Raw genomic sequence first — 15775 nt, 5'->3', positions numbered from 1 at the left:
CACTCTCCTTGAACCGTGAGCTTTATCATACCTCTGCTTAAAGGTATGTATGGATCCTGCCTCCACTACATCGCTTCCCAAACTATTCCACTTCCTGACTACTCTGTGGCTGAAGAAGTACTGTGTGTGTGTGTGTGTGTGTGTGTGTGTGTGTGTGTGTGTGTGTGTGTGTGTGTGTGTGTGTGTGTGTTTGTGTGTGTGCGCGTGTGTGCGTGTGTGTGTGTGTGTGTGTGTGTGTGTGTGTGTGTGTGTGTGTGTGTGTGTGTGTGTGTGTGTGTGTGTGTGTGTGTGCGTGTGTGTGTGTGCGTGTGAGCGCGAGCGCATGTGTGCACTAAACTTCTTTGTAGTTACCAATATGTGGTTCCCGAGGCCGTGTCTTAGCTCTTGGCTCCGCCTCTCAACTTGCCCTTTCCAGATTCGCTCCAAGCCTAGTGGACCCTATCGAACCTGCTCTTAAAGCTAAGCATGAAGCCTGCTGACACCACGAGCCTGGCCCATGGCCGGGCTCCGGGAGTAGAAAGACTTTCGAAACTCATCAAGGGTATATCAAAGGTAAGGTACTTTAGTCGTCGTTTTCATTCAACTAACATTCCTGAAGCTTATCATCAGTCTGTATTCCAGCTGTGCCCTCATGTACCTGTTTCCCACCTCTCATACAACCTGTTTTTGTCTACTCAATCAACACCTCCATGTATTGCGTTATTATCTCTTCCCCGCTTCTTTTCTCCTCTATCATAGCAAGATTCAATCCCGTTAGTATATCTCCTCGTGGTTCATGAACCCACAGCTCTGGGACAAACATCGCTATATACCTCTACAGTTTCGTCTCAAGCGTGGGTTCCAGGCTGGTGCTGCATACTCGATGATGGGCCTGACATATGTGGCATAAAAGGGGATGGGGTCTCTTCCTGGGTGAAACCAACACATGATTTTAAAAAATATATATGATTTTTTCCCCAAAAATATTATGATATTTAAATTTTTCTTCCGCGATTTTTCAAAGTCGAATTATTGGAAATCACAAATTTTGCCGGAAACCAATTTCGCATCAATAATGGTATATATTGTGTGTTATCTTGTTATTTTTACGGACAGTTCACCATTTTTTTTTTTTTTTTTTTTTTTTTTTATTATCACACTGGCCGATTCCCACCAAGGCAGGGTGGCCCGAAAAAGAAAAACTTTCACCATCATTCACTCCATCACTGTCTTACCAGAAGGGTGCTTTACACTACAGTTTTTAAACTGCAACATTAACACCCCTCCTTCAGAGTGCAGGCACTGTACTTCCCATCTCCAGGACTCAAGTCCGGCCTGCCGGTTTCCCTGAATCCCTTCATAAATGTTACTTTGCTCACGCGACTGTTTAAGGTCAAAATGAAGGTCAGGAGACAAATTTTATCCATAGATTATAGATTAATCCCTTTCTTAAATCACTTTCTAAAGCTCAGGAAGAAATTTCTCGCCTAGTTGTTAGTAATAAGTGACCACAAGTTATATACACTGATGTATCTGAACAGGAGTGTTCTGGCAGGGGTCCATCTGCTCTTGTTGCCACCTGCCTAGTTAAGAACCATAATAAATTTGTTGCGTTGGACATAATTAGCAACTGGGCGTCTACACTGCAAACTGAATTGTCATCCTAGTGGCGCTGAAGCTAATTTATGACACTGAGTTTGACTCTGTCAACATTCTATCTCATCACTGAAGGCTCTTGACTCATATAAAGATTAACAACACGCTCATATGAAGGCGAAAACACATTTCGTAATGAACAAAAAGGCACAATATAATGACTGAAACAATACATAGATAACCCGCACATAGGAGAGAGAAGCTTCGGACATTTCTATCCTACTTGGGTCATTTATAAAGTCACACTAACACAGAAGAGTGAGGGAGGCAGTTTATACTGGCTCCTTCACTCTTTGTCTGTGACTGTAATTGGTCCAAGTCGGACAGAAACGTCGTCGTAAGCTTCTCTCTCTCTTATGTAAGGGTTATTTGCTCATTATTTCTTAATCTGAGACTATCTGGGAACCCAAGTTATGAGGCTATAAGTATGTGTTCCTTCAATATTTGTGGAACAGTCGTAAAAATTCTCAGATATTGTACAAGAAAACATTGTTTTTCAACAATTCAGTGCCTTGTTCCTTTTATCAAAATCACTTTCAAAATATTTTATTTTATTGTTTTTTATCGAATATATATATATATATATATATATATATATATATATATATATATATATATATATATATATATATATATATATATATATATATATATATGATGGGGTCCACCTCTGGTGTAAATTGTGGGACCCATAGCCTCAGAGAAGTGGATAAAAAGGTTTCAAGGAAGAATATTTGGATTTCTTCCTGAAGCCGTTTGAATATTCCACTTCCCCTACCACCCCATCTCTTCATTCTTTTTTACCAATAGGTATATTTTAATACATAACATGGTACAAAAGGTTTAAGAGATACATTGTGATATAAAGATGGAATATACAGTACATGAGATGTGAGAGATAAATGTCTAGTACATATTGTTACGTGTTTGTCTCTGATTATAATGCAAAAATCTCATCCAGCTCTTCAGAACTGGGTCGCGTGCCCAAAATACAGCAGGCATTACCCCTCTGAACAGCAGCGCTGAGTCGCTGGAACAGAAAACTAGCTGCTCTGGGATCCTTAGTTACCCTGATGAGTCTTTTGCCTAGCTCCTTAAGGAACGTAGATGCACTCTTTCCCCATGAGCCAAGGGTCTCAGAGCCTATGGGAACAAACATATAATGATTGGCAAGTTCTCCATATTTTCTAGACTTTTGGGACTATTTCAACACGTCGGCCGTCTCCCACCGAGGCAGGGTGACCCAAAAAGAGAGAAAAAAACTTCATCATTCAACACTTTCACTATCACTCATACATGATCACTGTCTTTCAGAAACGTTCAGATATGACAGTTTAAACATCCCTCCAAACTGCCAATATCCTAAACCCTTCCTTTAGAGTGCAAGCATTGTATTTCCCATTTCCAGGACTCAAGTCCGGCTAACAAGTTTCCCTGAATCCCTTCATAAAATATTACCCTGTTCACACTCCAACAGCTCGTCAAGTTCAAAGAACCATTAGTCTCCATTCGCTCCTAACACGCTCACACATGCTTGTTGGAAGTCCAAGCCCCTCGCCCACAAAACCTTCTTTACCCCATCCTTCCAACCTTTTCGGGGAAAACCCCTACCCCGCCTTCCCTCCCGAACAGACTTATACGCTCTCCAAGTCATTCTACTTTGTTCCATTCTCTCTAAATGACCATACCACCTCATTCTGTCTCATAAACACGCTAGATAACAGGGATATCTTGCTACTCCTACTTACACTTTGGTCACACTTCAAAGACACGCACATGCATATATATATACATACATCTAGGTTTTTCTCCTTTTTCTAAATAGCTCTTGTTCCTCTTTATTTCTTCTATTGTCCATGGGGAAGTGGAAAAGAATCTTTCCTCCGTAAGCCATGCGTGTTGTATGAGGCGACTAAAATGCCGGGAGCAATGGGCTAGTAACCCCTTCTCCTGTAGACATTTACTAAAAAAGAGAAGAAGAAAAACTTTATAAAACTGGGATGCTTAAATGTGCGTGGATGTAGTGCGGATGACAAGAAACAGATGATTGCTGATGTTATGAATGAAAAGAAGTTGGATGTCCTGGCCCTAATCGAAACAAAGCTGAAGGGGGTAGGGGAGTTTCGGTGGGGGGAAATAAATGGGATTAAATCTGGAGTATCTGAGAGAGTTAGAGCAAAGGAAGGGGTAGCAGTAATGTTGAATGATCAGTTATGGAAGGAGAAAAGAGAATATGAATGTGTAAATTCAAGAATTATGTGGATTAAAGTAAAGGTTGGATGCGAGAAGTGGGTCATAATAAGCGTGTATGCACCTGGAGAAGAGAGGAATGCAGAGGAGAGAGAGAGATTTTGGGAGATGTTAAGTGAATGTATAGGAGCCTTTGAACCAAGTGAGAGAGTAATTGTGGTAGGGGACCTTAATGCTAATGTAGGAGAAACTTTTAGAGAGGGTGTGGTAGGTAAGTTTGGGGTGCCAGGTGTAAATGACAATGGGAGCCCTTTGATTGAACTTTGTGTAGAAAGGGGTTTAGTTATAGGTAATACATATTTTAAGAAAAAGAGGATAAATAAGTATACAAGATATGATGTAGGGCGAAATGACAGTAGTTTGTTGGATTATGTATTGGTAGATAAAAGACTGTTGAGTAGACTTCAGGATGTACATGTTTACAGAGGGGCCACAGATATATCAGATCACTTTCTAGTTGTAGCTACACTGAGAGTAAAAGGTAGATGGGATACAAGGAGAATAGAAGCATCAGGGAAGAGAGAGGTGAAGGTTTATAAACTAAAAGAGGAGACAGTTAGGGTAATATATAAACAGCTATTGGAGGATAGATGGGCTAATGAGAGCATAGGCAATGGGGTCGAAGAGGTATGGGGTAGGTTTAAAAATGTAGTGTTAGAGTGTTCAGCAGAAGTTTGTGGTTACAGGAAAGTGGGTGCGGGAGGGAAGAGGAGCGATTGGTGGAATGATGATGTGAAGAGAGTAGTAAGGGAGAAAAAGTTAGCATATGAGAAGTTTTTACAAAGTAGAAGTGATGCAAGGAGGGAATAGTATATGGAGAAAAAGAGAGAGGTTAAGAGTGTGGTGAAGCAATGTAAAAAGAGAGCAAATGAGAGAGTGGGTGAGATGTTATCAACAAATTCTGTTGAAAATAAGAAAAAGTTCTGAAGTGAGATTAACAAGTTAAGAATGCCTAGAGAACAAATGGATTTATCAGTTAAAAATAGGAGAGGAGAGTTATTAAATGGAGAGTTAGAGGTATTGGGAAGATGGAGGGAATATTTTGAGGAATTGTTAAATGTTGATGAAGTTAGGGAAGCTGAGATTTCGTGTATAGGGCAAGGAGGAACGACATCTTGTAGGAGTGAGGAAGAGCCAGTTGTGAGTGTGGGGGAAGTTCGTGAGGCAGTAGGTAAAATGAAAGGGGGTAAGGCAGCCGGGATTGATGGGATAAAGATAGAAATGTTAAAAGCAGGTGGGGATATAGTTTTGGAGTGGTTGGTGCAATTATTTAATAAATGTATGGAAGAGGGTAAGGTACCTAGGGATTGGCAGAGAGCATGCATAGTTCCTTTGTATAAAGGCAAAGGGGATAAAAGAGAGTGCAAAAATTATAGGGGGATAAGTCTGCTGAGTATACATGGTAAAGTGTATGGTAGAGTTATTATTGAAAGAATTAAGAGTAAGACGGAGAATAGGATAGCAGATGAACAAGGAGGCTTTAGGAACGGTAGGGGGTGTGTGGACCAGGTGTTTACAGTGAAACATATAAGTGAACAGTATTTAGATAAGGCAAAAGTGGTCTTTGTGGCATTTATGGATTTGGAAAAGGCGTATGACAGGGTGGATAGGGGGGCAATGTGGCAGATGTTGCAGGTGTATGGTGTAGGAGGTAGGTTACTGAAAGCAGTGAAGAGTTTTTACGAGGATAGTGAGGCTCAAGTTAGAGTATGTAGGAAAGAGGGAAATTATTTCCCAGTAAAAGTGGGCCTTAGACAGGGATGTGTGATGTCACTGTGGTTGTTTAATATATTTATAGATGGGGTTGTAAGAGAAGTAAATGCGAGGGTCTTGGCAAGAGGCGTGGAGTTAAAAGATAAAGAATCACACATAAAGTGGGAGTTGTCACAGTTGCTCTTTGCTGATGACACTGTGCTCTTGGGAGATTCTGAAGAGAAATTGCAGAGATTGGTGGATGAATTTGGTAGGGTGTGCAAAAGAAGAAAATTGAAAATGAATACAGGAAAGAGTAAGGTTATGAGGATAACAAAAAGATTAGGTGATGAAAGATTGGATTGGAGGAGGTGAATGTATTCAGATATTTGGGAGTGGACGTGTCAGCGGATGGATCTATGAAAGATGAGGTGAATCATAGAATTGATGAGGGGAAAAGGGTGAGTGGTGCACTTAGGAGTCTGTGGAGACAAAGAACTTTGTCCTTGGAGGCAAAGAGGGGAATGTATGAGAGTATAGTTTTACCAACGCTCTTATATGGGTGTGAAGCATGGGTGATGAATGTTGCAGCGAGGAGAAGGCTGGAGGCAGTGGAGATGTCATGTCTGAGAGCAATGTGTGGTGTGAATATAATGCAGAGAATTCGTAGTTTGGAAGTTAGGAGGAGGTGCGGGATTACCAAAACTGTTGTCCAGAGGGCTGAGGGGGGGTTGTTGAGGTGGTTCGGACATGTGGAGAGAATGGAGCGAAACAGAATAACTTCAAGAGTGTATCAGCCTGTAGTGGAAGGAAGGCGGGGTAGGGGTCGGCCTAGGAAAGGTTGGAGGGAGGGGGTAAAGGAGGTTTTGTGTGCGAGGGGCTTGGACTTCCAGCAGGCATGCGTGAGCGTGTTTGATAGGAGTGAATGGAGACAAATAGTTTTTAATACTTGACGTGCTGTTGGAGTGTGAGCAAAGTAACATTTATGAAGGGGTTCAGGGAAACCGGCAGGCCGGACTTGAGTCCTGGAGATGGGAAGTACAGTGCCTGCACTCTGAAGGAGGGGTGTTAATGTTGCAGTTTAAAAACTGTAGGGTAAAGCACTCTTCTGGCAAGACAGTGATGGAGTGAATGATGGTGAAAGTTTTTCTTTTTCGGGCCACCCTGCCTTGGTGGGAATCGGCCAGTGTGATAATAATAAAATAATATATATATATATATATATATATATATATATATATATATATATATATATATATATATATATATATATATATATATATATGTGTGTGTGTGTGTGTGTGTGTGTGTGTGTGTGTGTGTGTGTGTGTGTGTGTGCGTACTCACCTATTTGTGGTTGCAGGGGTCGATTCATAGCTCCTGGCCTCACCTCTTCACTGATCGCTGCTAGGTCCTCTCTCTCCCTGCGCTTTATCAAACCTCGTCTTAAAACTATGTATGGTTCCTGCCTCCTCTACTTCAATTTCAAGGCTATTCCACTTCCTGACAACTCTATGACTGAAGAAATACTTCCTTACATCCCTTTGACTCACAGAAGTCTTCAACTTCCAACTGTGACCCCTTGTTTTTGTGTCCCATAACTGGAACATCTGGTCTTTGTCTACCTTGTCAATTCTTCGTAGTATTATATATGTCGTTATCATGTCTCCCCTGACCCTCCTGTGGGTGTGTGTGTGTGTGTGTGTGTGTGTGTGTGTGTGTGTGTGTGTGTGTGTGTGTGTGTGTGTGTGTGTGTGTGTGTGTGTGTGTGTGCGTGTGTGTGTGCGTGTGTGTGTGTGCGCGTGTGTGTGCGTGCGTACTCACCTAATTGTACTCACGTAATTGTGGTTACAGGGGTCGAGACTCGGCTCCTGGCCCCGCCTCTTCACTGAGTGCTACTAGGTCCTCTCTCTTTCTGCTTCCTGAGCTTTGTCATACCTCGTCTTCAAACTATGTATGGTTCCTGCCTCCACTACGTCAATTTCTATGCTATTCCACTTCCTGACAAATCTATGACTGAAGAAATACTTCCTCAGATCCCTTTGACTCATCTGAGTCTTCAACTTCCAATTGTGATCCCTTGTTTCTGTGTCTCATCTCTGGAACATCATGTTTTTGTCCACCTTGTCAATTCCTCGCAGTATTTTATATGCCGTTATCATGTCTCCCCTGACCCTCCTGTCCTCCAGTTTCCTCTGGCCGATTTCCCTAAACCTTTATTCGTAGGACAATCCCCTTAGCTCAGGGACTAGTCTTGTTGTAAACCTTTGCACTTTCTCTAATTTCTTGACGTGCTTGACCAGGTGTGGTTTCAGGCTGGTGCTGCATACTCCGACATGGGCCTGACGTACATTGTATACAGAGTTTTGAAGATTCCTTACTGAGGTATCGGAGCACTCTTCTTAGGTTTGTCAGACGCCCGTATGCTGCAACAGTTATCTGACTGATGTGCACCTCAGGAGATGTGCTCGGTATTATACTCAACCCATGATCTTTTTCCTTGAATGAGGTTTGGAGTCTTTGGCCGCCTTGACTGTACTCTGTGTGCGGTATTCTTTGCCCTTCCCCGATCTTCATGACTTTGCATTTGGTGGGGTTAAATTCAAGGAGCCAGTAGCTGGACCAGGCTTGTAGCCTGACCAGGTCTCTTAGTAGTCCTGCCTGATCCTCGACCGATTTAATTCTCCTTTTTAAGATCACATCATCTGCAAGCAGGGACACTGAGTCTATCCCTTCCGTTATGTCGTGTGTGTGTGTGTGTGCGGGGGGGGGGGTGCGTGTGCATGCTTGCGTGCGTGCTTGCGTGCGTGTGTGTGTGGGGGGGTTGAAAGAAAGGGGTGTGAGTAGGAAGAGCCTCTCTGTGTCTGCTCAATGCTCATGTTTCTCCCGAATTATCCCTATTTGTATATTTTTGGAAAAACGCCAAACCCATAAAAGTCATACGAGCTCCAGGAAAATGAAAGGAAATTAGGTTTGATACAAAGAAAAGGACACGTCCATTTCCCTGAATAAAGAGCTCAGAGCTCTTCAGCAGCATCAAAATACCTCTCCCTCACTGGACGTCCCTAGTCGTCCCTCCCACAGCCAATTTTGATAGCCCCACTGAACACCAAGGGCAGCTTGGTCACCCTATCTAGTAGTAGTAGTAGTAGTAGTAGTAGTAGTAGTAGTAGTAGTAGTAGTAATAGTAGTAGTAGTAATAATAATAATAATAATAATAATGATAATTTCTACAAGTACATGTACAAGGTAGACAGTCCTAGCTGTCATTACTGACACTACTATATAGAAAGCCGATTGTTATGCAGAGCATTTCCCGCAAATTAGGTCAATTTTGTCCCAGGATGCGACCCATATCAGTCGACTAACACCCAGGAACCCATTTTACTGATGGGCGAACACTGGCAGCAGGTGTCTTAAAAGGATACACGTCCTAATGTTGCCAAGTGTACCGCGGGTCGACCCCCGGACCTCAGCGTGTGAGTCGAGATTTATTTAGATACAGGTTTATGTAAATACAGCTTCACAAATTATCATACACGGTATCATATGTGTAAATTACCTAGAATAACCCAAAAAATGTCAGAGTGATTGATTTATATTGTTGTTCACTCAAATTTCCTGACAGTGCGTCGGCTATTATAAAAAGTATATATCTAATCAATGTTGTCGTAGCCATAATTTCACCCACCAGCAAAAACTGAAAGAAAAAATAAATGAGTAAGAGAGAGAGAGAGAGAGAGAGAGAGTGAGAGAGAGAGAGAGAGAGAGAGAGAGAGAGAGAGAGAGAGAGAGAGAGAGAGAGAGAGAGAGAGAGAGAGAGAGAGAGAGGGGGGAGGGGGAACGACGGCGGCAGAGGCAGAACACAGTTGCCACCTTGAAGGAGACGGTGCACACTTTACCTTGAAAAATAAGGAAATGCACTTGCTACCTTGAAGGAGTGAGGGATCACACTCCCTACCTTGAAGGAGTGAGGGATCACACTCCCTATCTTGAAGGAGTGAGGGATCACATTCCCTACCTTGAAAGAGTGAGGGATCACATTCCCTACCTTGAAGGAGTGAGGGTTCATACTTCCTAATTTGAAGGAGGGATCACTCTCCTACCTTGAAGGAGTGAGGGATCATACTCCCTACCTTGAAGGAGTGAAGGATCACACTTCCTACCTTGAAGGAGTGAGGGATCACACTCCCTACCTTGAAACACTAACGGTTCAGGACCTTGATTCCTCGGCGTCGTACTAAAGAGGTTGAGTCGGTCAAGGGTTCCGGTCCATGGGATCTAACTCTCCCTCTTTCCCCCTAATTCACACCTCTTGTTTCCATTTCCAGCCTTTCCTCTTTCTCTCCCTTCTCTTCCTCTTTCTTCCCTATCATTAATCTTCGTTTTCTCCCTTATCATTCACGCATGTTTCCATAATATTAGTGTACCTACCAGACGTACGATTCAGAGCACATCTCATCGCCCATTTCAATAAAAATATCAAGTGAATCTTACCGATAAACTTGGAAATTATTAAGAGGTGAAAAAAGACAAGACTTTCCCTTGTGATATGTTCCAAATCGTTTTTATTAGATTTTGTATTGTTGTTTGGTGCGGTACGACAGGTTTTCCCCCCTCCCTGGGCTTGTGACAGCTCTGAGCTAAAGAATAAACGAAGTATAAGGTGACGCAGGAGCTAAGAAAGAGCACCAGTCTCACTCACTACCCTACGCTCACTCCTACAATTTAAATAGGTGAGTATAGTAACCCATTTCAATATTTATTTTTTGCCACAAATGACTCAACACAATTGCGAGAGGTGAGTAGTTTTTGCAGTTAATTGTCAGCATTCTGAACTCTGACATAGCAGTTTATAAAATATAATGTATATTTTAGCAGAAAAATATGTCATTGTATTAATATTAAGAGCAATGAATGAGTTAAGTGTTACTGATGTATTAGTTAAGTGTACAAGTACTGAAAGAATTATTTGATCAGTGGAGGCGGAATTTTACGAGCTTTTGTGATTAATGAAATGAATGATAACTAACAGACTTTGCTAGCTTCTTAGACGGTTTGTTAGCTGTTGAATGATGTGTAGAGGTGTGTTGTAGAGAGGTGTGTTGTAGAGAGGTGTGTTGTAGAGAGGTGTGTTGTAGAGTGGTGTGTTGTAGAGAGGTGTGTTGTAGAGAGGTGTGTTGTAGAGTGGTGTGTTGCAGAGAGGTGTGTTGTAGAGAGGTGTGTTGTAGAGAGGTGTGTTGTAGAGAGGTGTGTTGTGTAGAGTTGTTTTTTAAGCTTTTAAGTGTGTACTGTAAAAGGATGTGTAAAGGGAGTATGCTGTAAAGGGATGTGCAGAGTAAAGGGAGTGTGCTTTGAAAGAATGATGCTGTGGAGTGTACTGTGAAACAGAGGGTGCTGTAAAAGGGACTATGATGTTAATGCATTGTGCTGTGAAGTGTAATGTGCTGTGAAAGGGTATGTGATATGAAGTGTGTGTGTGTGCTGTGAGGGTAGAGTACCGTGAAAGAGGCGCACACTTCGAAAACGCGCGTGTTTAGAACGATATATGCTGTGGAGGATAGCGTGTTTGGAACGATATATGCTGTGGAGGATAGCGTGTTTGGAACGATATATGCTGTGGAGGATAGCGTGTTTGGAACGATATATGCTGTGGAGGATAGCGTGTTTGGAACGATATATGCTGTGGAGGATAGCGTGTTTGGAACGATATATGCTGTGGAGGATAGCGTGTTTGGAACGATATATGCTGTGGAGGATAGCGTGTTTGGAACGATATATGCTGTGGAGGATAGCGTGTTTGGAACGATATATGCTGTGGAGGATAGCGTGTTCGGAACGATATATGCTGTGGAGGATAGCGTGTTCGGAACGATATATGCTGTGGAGGATAGCGTGTTCGGAACGATATATGCTGTGGAGGATAGCGTGTTCGGAACGATATATGCTGTGGAGGATAGCGTGTTCGGAACGATATATGCTGTGGAGGATAGCGTGTTCGGAACGATATATGCTGTGGAGGATAGCGTGTTCGGAACGATATATGCTGTGGAGGATAGCGTGTTTGGAACGATATATGCTGTGGAGGATAGCGTGTTCGGAACGATATATGCTGTGGAGGATAGCGTGTTCGGAACGATATATGCTGTGGAGGATAGCGTGTTTGGAACGATATATGCTGTGGAGGATAGCGTGTTCGGAACGATATATGCTGTGGAGGATAGCGTGTTCGGAACGATATATGCTGTGGAGGATAGCGTGTTCGGAACGATATATGCTGTGGAGGATAGCGTGTTTGGAACGATATATGCTGTGGAGGATAGCGTGTTCGGAACGATATATGCTGTGGAGGATAGCGTGTTCGGAACGATATATGCTGTGGAGGATAGCGTGTTTGGAACGATATATGCTGTGGAGGATAGCGTGTTCGGAACGATATATGCTGTGGAGGATAGCGTGTTCGGAACGATATATGCTGTGGAGGATAGCGTGTTCGGAACGATATATGCTGTGGAGGATAGCGTGTTTGGAACGATATATGCTGTGGAGGATAGCGTGTTCGGAACGATATATGCTGTGGAGGATAGCGTGTTCGGAACGATATATGCTGTGGAGGATAGCGTGTTTGGAACGATATATGCTGTGGAGGATAGCGTGTTCGGAACGATATATGCTGTGGAGGATAGCGTGTTCGGAACGATATATGCTGTGGAGGATAGCGTGTTTGGAACGATATATGCTGTGGAGGATAGCGTGTTCGGAACGATATATGCTGTGGAGGATAGCGTGTTCGGAACGATATATGCTGTGGAGGATAGCGTGTTTGGAACGATATATGCTGTGGAGGATAGCGTGTTCGGAACGATATATGCTGTGGAGGATAGCGTGTTCGGAACGATATATGCTGTGGAGGATAGCGTGTTTGGAACGATATATGCTGTGGAGGATAGCGTGTTCGGAAGGATATATGCTGTGGAGGATAGCGTGTTTGGAACGATATATGCTGTGGAGGATAGCGTGTTCGGAACGATATATGCTGTGGAGGATAGCGTGTTCGGAAGGAAATATGCTCTGAAGAGAGGTGTTAAGATGCGTGTACTGTGAAGGGGCGTGCTGTGGAAGGGCGTGTACTGTGAAGGGGTGTGCTGTGGAAGGGCGTGTACTGTGAAGGGGTGTGCTGTGGAAGGGCGTGTACTGTGAAGGGGTGTGCTGTGAGGAGAGTTCTAGTTAATTTCTTGTGCTATAGAGCCTCGTTTACTGGTGAACTATTCTTGGATCAAAACACAGAAGCTCTCCTTCCTGTTTGGACTTATTTCTTAGGCGTTAGATGGCCCTAACGGGGTTATCACTTACCCACTAGTTCATTAGTGCAATATAAATATTGCCCATACGATTATCTTCACTCAACAACTAACTAGAAATAACGGTAATTATCATCAAATTTCCCCATAAAATGTTCAGGTCCTGGTAATCTGCTATTTCGAAAAACACACATCGATGTTTGTAACTTGTCTCTGTAAGGGAGTGCTTCCCTCTTTTTATCAACCTCGGCAACTCTTGGGAAAGCGGTGGGTTCCTTTGATGTAATTACGTCAATGTAAACACAGTCGAGTGTGTCGCTAGTTGAATGTGTGTGCGCTACTTTTAGTTAGATCTTGATAATACGTCTTTGTTTTGTGTTTGTTCCGTTTCAACTTCAACTACATTCTTTGTAAATGTAATACACGTCTTGGGAAACTAAAAAAAAAAAACAGCAGACTGGTTAGTACATGGACATCTACTTTATATGGAAGAGTGAGAATTTAGTGCGCGTTTTAAATTTTGTTTGGTAGCAGTCACTCTGGTGTTTGTATGGTAGCAGTTACTCTGGTGTTTGTATTGTAGCAGTCACTCTGGTGTTTGTACTGTAGCAGTCACTCTGATGTTTGTATTGTAGCAGTCACTCTGGTGTTTGTATGGTAGCAGTTACTCTGGTGTTTGTATTGTAGCAGTCACTCTGGTGTTTGTACTGTAGCAGTCACTCTGATGTTTGTATTGTAACAGTCACTCTGGTGTTTGTATGGTAGCAGTCACTCTGGTGTTTGTATGGTAACAGTCACTCTGGTGTTTGTATGGTAGCAGTTACTCTGGTGTTTGTATTGTAGCAGTCACTCTGGTGTTTGTACTCTAGCAGTCACTCTGGTGTTTGTATGGTAGCAGTCACTCTGGTGTTTGTATTGTAGCAGTCACTCTGGTGTTTGTACTCTAGCAGTCACTCTGGTGTTTGTATTGTAGCAGTCACTCTGGTGTTTGTACTCTAGCAGTCACTCTGGTGTTTGTATTGTAGCAGTCACTCTGGTGTTTGTACTCTAGCAGTCACTCTGGTGTTTGTATTGTAGCAGTCACTCTGGTGTTTGTACTCTAGCAGTCACTCTGGTGTTTGTATGGTAGCAGTCACTCTGGTGTTTGTATTGTTGCAGTCACTCTGGTGTTTGCATGATAGCAGTCACTCTGGTGTTTGTATGGTAGCAGTCATTCTGGTGTTTGTATGGTAACAGCCACTCTGGTGTTTGTATTGTAGCAGTCACTCTGGTGTTTGTATTGTTGCAGTCACTCTGGTGTTTGTATGGTAGCAGTCATTCTGGTGTTTGTATTGTAGCAGTCACTCTGGTGTTTGTATTGTAGCAGTCACTCTGGTGTTTGTATTGTTGCAGTCACTCTGGTGTTTGTATGGTAGCAGTCATTCTGGTGTTTGTATTGTAGCAGTCACTCTGGTGTTTGTATTGTTGCAGTCACTCTGGTGTTTGCATGATAGCAGTCACTCTGGTGTTCGTATGGTAGCAGTCATTCTGGTGTTTGTATGGTAACAGTCACTCTGGTGTTTGTATGGTAGCAGTCGCTCTGGTGTTTTTATGGTAACAGTCACTCTGGTGTTTGTATGGTAGCAGTCGCTCTGGTGTTTTTATGGTAACAGTCACTCTGGTGTTTGTATGGTAGTCACTCTGGTGTTTGTATGGTAACAGTCACTCTTGTGTTTGTATGGTAGCAGTCACTCTGGTGTTTGTATGGTAGCAGTCACTCTGGTGTTTGTATAGTAACAGTCACTCTGGTGTTTGTAACAGTGAACACCAAAACTTAAGGTGATTAATTACAATTTTACAATATTGAACGGAGATATGCAACTCGGATATAACTTGCTAGGTGAGACAAGAGACAAAAGAATTATACACTACCGTGTATTAGTATTATACCCCTTAAAGAATATCTTATCAATTCACATACACTTTTTAAATTACACCAAAGTGGTTGGGCCACTTACCTTTTATATCCTACCTCTTCCCCCCTCCCACCTTTTTCCAATATTTCCATCCTTACCCATCCTTCTTCCTTACCCATCTTACCAAAGCTCTGGTCATCAGAAGAAGAAGACCGTGTATTTCTGTGTCTACACAGAAATTTAAACAGAATTTTGTTAAAATATTATTGATGTTACTTTAGCATCCACGAGCTTGAAACCTAACCGACCAAAAGGTGAGTTAATTGCTAGATAGGTAAGATAATAGGTAGAGCATCGTGCTGTGATCGCTGTGCTCATGGCCGGTACCACCTGAAACGGAGGATAGCTTGCTCTTTCACAGGACCATTGAAGGAAAACAAATTATTTTTTTTCGTTTAACCTCGTCTCGTCAAGGAAGGCTTGCTTAAACAGATAACGAGTTGGACCATCCATCTCAACACTTTATCCTCGCTTCCGGGATTATAACACACACATACACACACACAACACACACACACAACACACACACAACACACACACACAACACACACACACAACACACACACACACACACACACACACACAACAAAACACACACACACACACACACACACACACACAACACACAACACACAACACACACACACACACACACACACACACACACACGAAACACACGCAACACACACACACACGCAACACACACACACACACACACACACACACACACACACACACACACACACACACACACACACACACACCAGGAACTGAACAAGATTACAAACGACAACCAGCACGGATTCATGGAAGGCAAATCATGTGTCACAAACCTTCTGGAGAAGTAAGACACGGGAGATAGGGGTGCGTTGATTGTATTTTCTTGGAATGCAAGAAGGCCTTTGACACAGTTCCTCACAAGAGATTAGTGCAGAAGATAGA

General features: G+C 42.7%; 1 protein-coding gene and 1 long non-coding RNA gene across 3 annotated transcripts in view; one reads left to right on the top strand and one right to left on the bottom strand.

Annotated features, from left to right (window-relative positions):
- LOC128702379 (whirlin) overlaps positions 1-15775 on the bottom strand; it is a 1352782-nt gene that overhangs the window by 61231 nt on the left and 1275776 nt on the right. The gene's annotated exons all lie outside the window — the stretch shown is intronic.
- The window catches only part of LOC128693436 (uncharacterized), a 111996-nt gene continuing 106453 nt past the window's right edge, over positions 10233-15775 (top strand). Inside the window, exon 1 of the long non-coding RNA XR_008407756.2 lies at positions 10233-10313. This is a non-coding gene — a long non-coding RNA (uncharacterized lncRNA). The remainder of the gene's footprint in view (positions 10314-15775) is intronic.

Source organism: Cherax quadricarinatus, chromosome 70 (genome assembly GCF_038502225.1).
Source record: "Cherax quadricarinatus isolate ZL_2023a chromosome 70, ASM3850222v1, whole genome shotgun sequence".
Taxonomy (NCBI): domain Eukaryota; kingdom Metazoa; phylum Arthropoda; class Malacostraca; order Decapoda; family Parastacidae; genus Cherax; species Cherax quadricarinatus.
The sequence above is the reverse complement of the archived record's forward strand: the minus strand, read 5'-3'. Positions and strand labels throughout refer to the sequence as shown.